Genomic DNA, 12,058 nt, shown 5'->3' with positions numbered 1-12,058 from the left:
TATCATTTGATACCTAGGGAATCATGTAAGCGATGCTGCTAGGCGTTTAACATGATTGGTTGGGTACTATCAGACTTGAGTTCTGACGTTCTTATTATCAAGGAGTTGATAAATAAGAATGGAGCAATTGGGGTATGCTCATATAAGGATGAGTTTAGTCCGAATCACATGGAGATGTGAACCCACGGCTAGTTGTATCAATGAACCATTGAGGGCCACACAAGTACTAGCTTTCTAGATCCCGTTGAGAAGGAAAATAGTTCAATGTGTTGAACGGCTTATAAAGGAGTTTATAAGCGTAAGGAAAATTAGAAGTATGACTTCTATAGAGGAGAAAATAGTTCAATGTGTTGAACGGCTTATAAATGAGTTTATAGGCGTAAGGAAAAATAGAAGTATGACTTCTATGAGAGAAATGTAATTTTAATTTATGAATGTGTTCTTAAATTAAAATTTGGCCAAATAAATAATGTATTTGAAAATTGTGATTTTCATAAACATTATTATGGACTAAATTAAATTAATTCAAGTGTTGAATTAATTAAACACTAGTGGACCTAGTAGAGTCCAAATAATTAAATTAATTCAAGTGTTGAATTGATTAAATCATATTGAGTCTTGTAGAGCTCAATTTAAATAAATTATTTAACTAGTGGACTTGAGTAAATTCAAGTAATGTTTAATTAGTCTCAAAAATGTTTGAGATAATTAAATTAAGTCCATGGGTTTTTAATTTGTTAAAAACCATATAATATTTGCATGTATGGGAGGTGAAAGGTTGGGAGACAACTTTTTGTATAACCAAGGCTTGGCATGCAACTTTTTTACTTTAACTTTTCCCACAACCAAAAAAATNAGTGCCATTCATCAACCTCAAGAGGTTGATAGGTATAATTTTTCTAAACAAACTATGTATGACATTTTGTTGTTTTTGTATTTGCTACACCAAGATATGGAGGTGGCCGAAATTTTTACATAAAAATTTGATTTTTAAACTTCCGTTGCGCTTCCGGTCACCGTAACCGATCCCCTTTCAGGCCCGGAGTTGGTTCAACAGACAGCAGATGTTGTGGCCTTGATCCAGGAAAGAATGAAGACAACTCAGTCTAGACAGAATAGTTATACTGATGTTCGTCGGCGGCCTTTGGCATTCGAGGTTTGTGATCATGTATATATCAAAATAGCTCCTCTTAAGGGAGTTATGCTATTTGGAAAGAAAGGTAAGTTAAGTCCTCGATGCATTGGACCGTTCGACATTCTTGATAAGATTGGAGACCGAGCCTATCGTCTTGCATTGCCACCGGACTTGGAGCGAGTTCATAACGTATTTCATGTTTCAATGCTACGTAAGTACCTTTCTAATCCATCTCATGTTCTTCGGTACGAATCATTGGATCTTTTGCCTAACCTAAGCTACGAGGAAATGCCAGTTCAAATTCTTGATCGCAAAGTTAAAGTGTTGACGAACAAAGATATTGGCCTTGTCAAAGTTCTTTGGAGGAATCATGTTATTGAAGAGGCCACACGGGAACCGGAAGAGGAGATGAAACATCGTTATCCGATTTTATTTGACGGTAAGCAAATTTCGGGGACGAAATTTTTATAAGGAGGGGAGATTGTAATATCTCAACCTTTTAGTATTTTATTGTTTATGATATTATTTTTGGTTGGGTGTTTAGGAAATATGGTTATTGAATATTTATGGTTTGTTATGGTAATGGATATCTCATATAGTTTGATGGTTGAAATTATGTGTAATGGTTATGTTTATTGGAATGATTAATATATGGTCATTGTTTATGGTTATTGTTTTGGTATTACGTTCATAGTTGGTGATGATTATGGAAATGAATGGATAGAATAGAAAGTTGATTTTGAGACAAATAGGAAATGGAAGTGCAGAAATGGTATGAAAAATTTGGCAGTAGTTGTGGTTTTTAGCATAATGTTTTGTATATTGATCCAATTGATTTGAGGCTACTTCCATTAGAAAGAAAAGATATAAGGCTATAACTTTCATGTTTTGAGTTTTGTTCAAATCATTAGGGAAGACGAGCCAAAAATGGCCCGAAATGTGTCGTGTGTTTCGTTGTTCCTGTACTGACATATGTTGGGAGAATGCGCATAACTTTTTACTCAGACCTTCAAATGACATGAGGCTAATTGGAGATGCAAGAAAACACATAGGGCTACAACTTTCATGTTTACCACTTTTGCAAATTCGGAAGCCAAAAATGAGTTTTTTGCAAGAATGTGGCGAGCATATGCACCAAAACTCGCGCATATGCGCCGGGAGCTGAAGTTCAATGTTTGGGCAGAAGGGGGCGCGCATATGCGCCCGGAAAGTCGCGCATATGCGCCTAGCGGCCTGTATAAAAAAATAAATAAAACGTTTTTGATGGAAGGAAACGCTTATAAACCCTTTTCTAGATGCTTCTCCACATTTCTCTCTTCCTCCATTATTTTCCTACGGTTCAAGCTCCTTTCTCTTCAATTTTTCTCTCCTTCATTTCTCCATTTCAAGTTCAAGGATTTTTGTATATTTCTTAGCTTCTCCTATTAAGTTTCCAAGCTCCAAGGTAAGGATTTTATCTTTTGAGTTTAGAAGGGTTTGAGATATTGAGGGTTAAGTTAAATTGAGTGATTCCTTGGATTAATGATAATGATTTATGGTTATTATTGTGATTATTGTTGTAGGAATCAGTCAAGATCACCTTGGCCATCATTTACTTGTTGGGTTGTAAGTAGAAGCTTCCTTTCATTGGTATATAGTTGATCTATATATTGTTATATGTTCATTGTTCAAGCATTTCCATTGAATTCATTGATCAAAGAGCTAATACACCATTGTGCCTACCAAGTGTTTGTTTAATTGCCTCAATGAGATTTTCTATTATTAAATCCAAGGAATGATAGTAATTCATGCATGTCATTGGCCAATTTCATGATTATGAGTATCTTTCACAATTTTGATATATTCATATATCAAAGAGATACTATCCACAGGTCACAGTTCACAGAACTAACATTTCCTTTCCTTTAATTAATGCCATGAAATACCATCTATATTGCTTTGTTATCTATTGTTCATTGAAGATGGTATTATTCATTGTTTATTGTATTGATTTATTGTCATTGCCACTGATTCATTGTTTATTTCCATTGCTATAGCCATGTTTCAAGCCAATCCTATGTATATGTATTTGTTATGTACAACTTTCTGCTTACTGAGTTTTATCTCATTCCAGTTAATATCATGCGTTGTTTGAGGCCGGAAAAGTCATAAAAGGCAATGGGAAAGATTTTATTTGGTCATGTCACTTTTGTTTTGGGTTTAGTGAACATGTGAAGTTTTAAAATATCATGTATTTTGCTAAATGAATGATGGGGAAAAATTTATGTTGGCTTTTGGCTATATATTGAAGGATATGATTGTGAATGGTTATGTATATTAGTTTTGGACATGGTACATGGTATATTGTTCTTTCCCTTTCAAATGTTAATGCTTCATCGTATGTTTTTCCTTTTTAATTTAAATGTCATGAGAGGGGGTTGTTTCAATTGGTATCAGAGCGAAAGTTCTTTGGACCTTATATGACTTCTTCTACCTAGGACAATCCGTTATGTTTTCGATCCTGCATCTATTGATTTTAACTTTGAGAATTGATTCCATTTCATTGCCATTGATGTACTCTTTCTTCCTATCTATGTTAATGTGAGCTTATGTGTAGGACATGCCTCACAAGCGAAAGACTATTGAAGGGGATGATAGGACCCCTCCCATTGATAAGACGGTAAAAGTTGTAGATGAGTTTAGTAGGCTATTGAAAGAACAAGCGAAGGTTCATGGTGAACAAATCCAGCAGTTACTGAGCATGCATACCTCGACTCAGGGTCATGGTCGTGGAACAGTTCAAGGCACAATGGAAAGTTCTGAAGATGGTGCATATGATCGTTTCAGATGCACCAACTCAACTTAAAATAAAATACCACATTTTAAATTGCCAACATCGTCACCAGTCTTTTCCTCGATCCCGCCTCGAATAATCGCCTGGAACATGAAACTCGAAAAACATTTTAACGTGCATCACATAAACATTAAAATAATACAATTTAAAGAAATGAATCGCTAAAACTCATTTTAAATTTAAATAAATGAATTAGCAATTTAAACAATGCATGGGATTTACGTGTTCTGATTTTGGGCACAACAGTTCCTCCCCCACTTATTTAAATTTCGTCCTCGAAATTAAATCTTACCAAACAACTCTGGGTAACGAATTCTCATATCTGATTCAGACTTACAAGTGGCCTCCTCCACTGATTAGTTCAGCCACCGGACTTTGACTAGCTTCGTCACCTTGTTCCGAAGTTTACGCTCCTGTCTGTCTAGGATTTGAACAGGTCTTTCTTCATATGACAGATCTAGAGCCAACTGCAACGGCTCATAGCTCAGAACATGCGAAGGATTAGCTAGGTACTTCCTCGGCATCGGGACATGGAACACATGGTGTACCCCGGCCAGATTCGGCGGAAGGGCAACACGATACGCTAGTGTCCCAACTTTGTCAAGAATCTTGAACGGTCCAATAAACATCGGACTCAGCTTGCCTCTTTTCCCAACTCTCATAACACCCTTCATAGGTGCTATCTTTCTAAAATCGTGGTTACCTACGGCAAACTCGAGATCTCTCTTCCTCTTGTCAGCATCTCTCTTTTGGCGACTCTGGGCGGTCTTCATCCTATCTCGGATCTTGACCACTACATCTGCAGTTTGCTGAACTATCTCTGGCCCAAGTTCTGCTCTCTCTCCGACTTCATCCCAATAAATCGGTGATCTACACTTTCGTCCATACAATGCGTCATAGGGAGCCATACCAATGGATGCTTGAAAACTGTTGTTTTATGTAAACTCCACTAGAGGTAGCTTCGATTCCCACGTCCCTTGGAAATCGATCATACATGCTCGCAATAGATCCTCCAAAATCTGAATCACTCACTCCGACTAGCCATCTGTCTGTGGGTGAAAAGCAGTACTGAATTGCAACTTCGTCCCCATGGCCACGTGCAAAATCTTCCAGAAGGACGACGTAAATCTTGGGTCCCTGTCGGACACAATGGAAACTGGGATCCCATGCAATCGAACGATCTCCCTGATATAAAGCTCCGCATACTGCGTCATGGAAAAATTCTTTTTTACGGGAAAGAAGTGCGCTGATTTAGTGAGTCGGTCCACGACAACCCAAATGGCATTGGATCCTCTGACCCACCTTGGCAACCCAACGACGAAGTCCATAGTAATATTCTCCCGTTTTCACTCTAGGATAGGGAGTGGCTTAAGCATTCCTGCTGGCCTCTGGTGCTCTGTCTTCACCTGCTGACAAGTGAGGCATTCGGACACGAATCTGCGGATGTCTCGCTTCATCCCTGGCCACCAATACAAGATCTGCAGGTCTTAGTACATCTTGGTACCTCCTGGGTGGATTGAATACGGAGATGTGTGTGCCTCTGATAAGATATCTTCCCTGATCCAATCTACGTTAGGCACCCACATTCTACCTCTGTATCTCACAATACCCTCTGACACTGTGTAGAGTACACTGCGCTTGGCCTCATCCTTTAGTCTCCACTTCTGTAACTGTTCATTTGAAGACTGTCCTTGACGGATACGGTCTAGAAAGTTGGACTTGACTGTCAGATTAGACAGCCTAGGAGCTCTGCCCTTACGATAGACCTCTAGGCCAAACCTTTGGATCTAAGACTGAAGAGGTCGCTGTACTGACAACTGTGCTACAACTGCCACTTTTCTGCTCAAGGCGTCTACGACGACGTTAGCCTTTCCCGGATGGTAGCTAATTTCGCAGTCGTAATCTTTTACCAATTCTAACCATCGCCTCTGTCTCATATTCAACTCCTTCTGTGTGAAGAAATACTTGAGACTCTTGTGATAAGTGAATATCTGGCATTTCTCGCCATACAAGTAGTGTCTCCAAATCTTCAACGCAAAGACTACTGCGGCTAATTCAAGATCATGAGTCGGGTAGTTCTTTTCATGCACCTTCAACTGCCCGGAAGCATAAGCTATAACCCGACCATGCTGCATCAACACTGCGCCTAGCCCGAGCTTAGATGCATCGGTGTATAACACAAAATCTCTTTGTCCTGATGGCATGGCTAACACTGGTGCTGAAATAAGAGCTTGCTTCAAGGTATCAAAGCTCTTCTGACATTCATCACTCCACACAAATTTAGAATTCTTCTTTGTCAGTGAAATGAGTGGCACTGCTATCGACGAAAACCCTGAATAAACTTCCTGTGGTAGCCTGCTAGGCCTAGGAAACTGCGAGTCTCTGACGCATTATTCGGTTCAGCCCATTCCTTTACTGCTGCTACCTTAGCTGGATCCACCTCAATACCACTGCTAGATATTATATGACCCAAAGAACGCAACATTCTCCAACCAGAATTCACACTTACTGAACTTCGCAACCAACTTGTGACTCTGCAAGGTCTGTAGAACTGTCCTCAAATGCCGACTGTGCTCCTCATGGCTCTTCGAGTAGATGAGAATGTCGTCAATGAACACTTTGACGAACTGATCCAAGTAGGGCTGGAATACTCGATTCATCAAGTCCATAAAATTGCTGGAGCATTCGCCAAACCAAACGGCATTACTAAGAACTCGTAGTACCCATACATGGTTCTGAAGGTTGTCTTAGTTTTACTTTATTATGACCTCGAATTCTGAGTTTTCTCACAATTCCCAATATTAGCAACGGAGGTTCAAACTTATCGTATCTTACTTTTCTTATACTATACCCGAAGTGTTCATCAATCTATTACATTAGCATTTATGTAGTTCAACCTAAGAAATCTTAGCACCAAAAGTTACTGATCAACTTCTATCCTTGGTACTACACTCAAAAGTTAAACCTTATCTTAACCTCATAATAATATTGACTTACGATCCTTGAATCGAATCTTTACCTTACAACACCTAACTTACGTAACTTAGATATTTACAAGTACATCCCGAATATAAAATTGTTTCTCACCTTAAATTTCGAGTAACATTAATCCATAAAATCCAAAAATATACAATATCGATCTTCTGCTTAAATAATAAAACTTTCCTAGTATCAAAACACATGCTTAAACTGTTTCCTTCCCAATTACATTATAGTTGAGGCTTAAGATACTTGGACCTTCCTCATTGGAACAAATGTCACACTATGATGTATCCTCAATACTTAATTCATTCTAACGAATAAACCTTTATAAGTTTTCCCATGATAATGATGGACTAATTCTAATAAATCAACTTCACTTATAACCCATAGATTTCTAGAATCCTCATATAAAGATTTTTAGGTTTCTTACTCGAAAAAAAAATCTTAATATTCGACCATTGGTAACCTATGTTGAATACAAATAATTCTCTTTTGTTTTTATTTCACCCAATATCCCCGTACGAACACATATTTCATAAACTTGAAATTAAAACTTACACAACCCAAGTAGTCTTAGATAACCTAATTCCAGTACTCATATACACTTAATCCTAAGTTTCTTAATGACTTACAAAGATTCCTCAAGACAAGGTGCCTGATAGGGCCTCTTTGAAAGGAAGGGGAAACCAAGTATTCGGACAGAAAGAGTGGCGCGCGGGCGGTAAAATGTTACCGCTCGGGCGTCAAATTTTCAGAAGCTGCACTCTCGGACAGAATGAGTGGCGCTCGGGCGGTAAGAAATTAACGCTCGGGAGCCAAGTTTTCTGGACTCCGCGACTTAGAAACTTATTCTCCCCGAATTCGATTACACAGACAATGAAAAACGCCTCGAGACCCATCCTAGGATACTATGGCACTGACTCATCTCCACAAAACATCCCAAACGTTTCCGAAACAACAACGCAATTCATAAAACGCAACAAGACCCAAGAACTCGAATTTTTTTGCCACAAAATGTTTTCCTACGACTTGCAATGCTACCACGACTATTGACACAAAACGAAGCACCAAAATCAACCCAATATCCTATGCTATACACTTAAACACAGCAGCGATCACCCTACGGTTTCCAACGAAGCCTGCAACAAAGAAACTTCAAGAACACATCAATACATAATTTTCTGAAAAACGCAGTTTAAGTAGTCCCACGAAAAACACCATAACTCACTCAATTGTTATCTAAAATTCTCGACTTTTATATCAAATCAAAGATATTAAAAAGTTCTACGATTTTTGTGTTGAAAGTTTTCTCAAAATCGCGACCGAAAAATAGCAGTATTTAAAAAGACAGCCAAAACGTGATTTTAGATCCAAAAATGATTTCAAAAGTAATCTAAACATGATTGCTCAAACTTCTACACAACATTCACATGGTTTTCATACAAAATACAACGCAATGCATACTATGACATGATTGACGCAGGAAAAACAGATTATACGTGCCTTTTGATAATTAAAAGTACCGAAACGACGATATTGACGCGGAAACGGAGCGAGGCTTGATCCGGGACGAACGTGGCACTATTTTCTTTGAAGAAAACACAACAACACCTCGCTGGAATTTTAGAGGAAGGGCGGCTGCTGAAAGGTAGAAGAACCCTAGGTTTCTTTAAAAAAAATGAAAGTAAAGGTGGAATGAAATTGTGTGTGTGTAAACGTGAATGGGTGTGTGTGTTAGTGGTGTGTGCGCGTGAGTTTTGATAGAAATTAGGGGAATTAAATTGTTTAATCACTCAATTAAAGATGCTAATAAAATGCTATTTAAAATTTTAAATTCCTACTCCTAGGCAAACTCCCCTAATCTAAAATAAAACACACAATCACTAAATCCTTACAATTTTAAAAATCACAAATCACCTAATAATTTAATTAGGCTTTAAAAATGCTGAAAGCTTAATAAACTATTTTAAAATGCCCCAACTCAACTTAAAATAAAATACCACATTTTAAATTGCCAACATCGTCACCAGTCTTTTCCTCGATCCCGCCTCGAATAATCGCCTGGAACATGAAACTCGAAAAACATTCTAACGTGGATCACATAAACATTAAAATAATACAATTTAAATATATGCATCGCTAAAACTCATTTTAAATTTAAATAAATGAATTAGCTATTTAAACAATGCATGGGATTTACGTGTACTGATTTTGGGCACTACATTGTCATTCCTAAAATGACACATTTTGGTAGATTGAGCATAACTTTTTACTCAAACATTCAAATGACATGAAACTAGTTCGAGATGCAAGAAAACACATAGGGCTACAACTTTTATGTTGAACACTTTTGCTAATTCGGAAGTTAAAAATGAGTTTTTGGCACAATGTGGCGCGCATATGCACCATAATTCGCGCATATGCGCCGGATGGGCAGCACGGGCCGCGCATATGCTCCCGGAAAATCGCGCATATGCGCCCAGCACTGTATAAAAAGATAAGGATCGAGTTTTCTAAGCACTTTCCACCATTCCTCTTCCCTTCTTCACAGCAAAACACGAAAGAAATCAAGAAAACTTCTTCCCAAAAGCTCCCTTCTTCATTCTTTACATAGAATTGAAGTTAGAACTTAGTTCTCCATCACAAGAGCATCCTAGAGTTGTAAGTTTTTATCTTTTTAAAGGTTGTTATACATGTAGAAGACCATATAGATATAGTGATTGGATTTTTGATGTATTTGACAGTATAGGGGCGAGATACATCGTCTCAAACCAGTGTTCTTACGCTTGGACTGTAAGTTGGCATGTTCTTGAAGTAATACATGAGTAATATTATGATTTCAAATACTTCTCATTGATTATTGATATATGTACATTGATAGTATGTTTATTGATGAAAACATAGCACCATATCCCATTGTTATGTATTAAATATGAAAGGAACTCATGAATATTGAAGATGGCTGCTATGTCATGAACATGAACATGAACATGAAAAGAAAAGGACTGATTTTACATGATATAGAGCTTGTTGACATCATGGGTGGTTTTAAGTCCACCAAAGCTATATAATAAAGCAAGCACGGTAGTACAGGTCAACAAATGAGGCTCAAGTACAAAAATGAACATGAATATATGTTATGATATGACATGGTTTAAAGATTCATTGTTGATCACGACTTGATATGTATACTCCTTCTACGCATATTGATACGTACAAGTGCCAACTTATTGAGTTTTATAAACTCACGTAGCTCATGTATTACAGGATCAGGTAGTAAAGAGACGTAGGATGCCGGTTCGCCAATGGATGCTTGTGACGTGCCTTACCTCGACAAGAACCGGGATATCTTATTGTATAGCTTCCGCATATGTATTGTAGTAAATTTTATGTCAGGGTTTGAAACAAGTTCCATGTTATGTATGATGATACAAAGTATGTTTGTATATGAGAATATGTTTATAAGTGTGTATAAATAGTATTGCTTGATTTTTGGTGTATACAAAATATAGGGACATCATGCCAAAATTTTTATAAACGGTCAAAGTGATGCCTCTTGTTTGATTTGCTTCATACTATAGTTATATCATTCAAACCTTATTTTGATTATGGTAATTATGCTAAGTATAGAGTAAGGGTGTGACATTTTAGTTGGTATCAGAGCCCACGGTTCTTCGACAGGGAAGACACTGCACTTCATCCATACATGGGGAACTCGGCAAGTAAGTATCTTTGTATCCCATAGTTTATACTAAGTTATGTGTTTCTACGTGACCTATATGTAGGTTAAGATAAAAAACGATGCCACCTAAACGTAAGGTACCGGGAGGAGAGTCATCTAAGAACAAGGCCCCAGCGGTCGAAGGTGAAGGTAGTGCGCCACGACCTAGAGATGATTTTGCTCAGCTGCTCCAACAACAAGCAAAAGTCCATGGTGAACAAATACAGCAGCTACTGGAGATGCAACAGACTACTCATGAACAGGCACAAGCACAAGCCATAGTACACAGACATGTGCCTTTTCAGACAGACGTATATGATCGTTTTCGACGTTTGAATCCCCCTGAATTCATGGGAAGTACCGATCCGGCAGTAGCAGAATAATTGATTAAATCATTGGAGTCCATCTTCTCCTACCTTCATATGGATGATGCTGACAAAGTAACTTGTGCTATCTTTCTCTTAACAAAACATGCAAGAATGTGGTGGGAAAGTGCAAAAGTGGCATTACCGGTTGGACCATTGACATGGGAAACTTTCAAAACTGTGTTTTATAACAAATATTTCAGTAAAGATGTACGAGCCAGGAAAGCCAGTGATTTTCTGAATTTGAAGCAAGGAACCATGTCAATGACTGAATATATACAACAATTCGAGGCCGGAGTCCAATATGTACCATATATTGCACAGGATGACACAAGTAAGGGCGAACATTTCATGCGGGGACTTCGCTCTGAAATCAAAAGAGATGTACGGATGTCGAAGGTTGTTACATATGGAGAGATAGTAGAAAGAACACTTGTGGCAGAACAGGATGAACAAGACATTGAAAGAGATAGACAACAACGAAGGCAGCAGTACTTTCAAAATAGCCAAGGAACAGGACAAGGCAAAAAGATCGATAGCAGAGGTACTCGACCAGAGGAACCACGTGGCAAGGGTCCTTCTCCACGTAAAGAACAGTACAGACCACCTTGTCATAAATGTGGCAAACTTCACGGCGGGGAATGTATGCAGGGTTCCAATGTTTGTTATCGCTGCAAAAAGACATGGCATCTCGCCAGGAATTGTCCAGGAAGTTTTGAGAAAGTACAGGGACGCCTTTTCTCCATGACTAAAGAGGAAGTGGATGCGGATACATCGATGATCACTAGTATGTTCTTGATTTATGATATTACTGCTATTGTTTTACTAGATTCAGGAGCCACACATTCCTATATTTCGGAATCGTTTGTAAGGAGACTGGGCATTACAGCAAGTACAACAGAGACACCACTCGCCATAGCCTTACCTTCCGGGCAAGAAATACAGACAGATCAGATTGTCCAAGGCCATCAGATGTATGCTGAATTTATAGTTCTGAGGATGATTGATTTTGATGTGATATT

The sequence above is a fragment of the Primulina huaijiensis genome, chromosome 6, assembly GCF_012295235.1.
Source record: "Primulina huaijiensis isolate GDHJ02 chromosome 6, ASM1229523v2, whole genome shotgun sequence".
Classification (NCBI taxonomy): Eukaryota; Viridiplantae; Streptophyta; class Magnoliopsida; order Lamiales; family Gesneriaceae; genus Primulina; species Primulina huaijiensis.
This window is presented reverse-complemented; position numbering follows the sequence as displayed.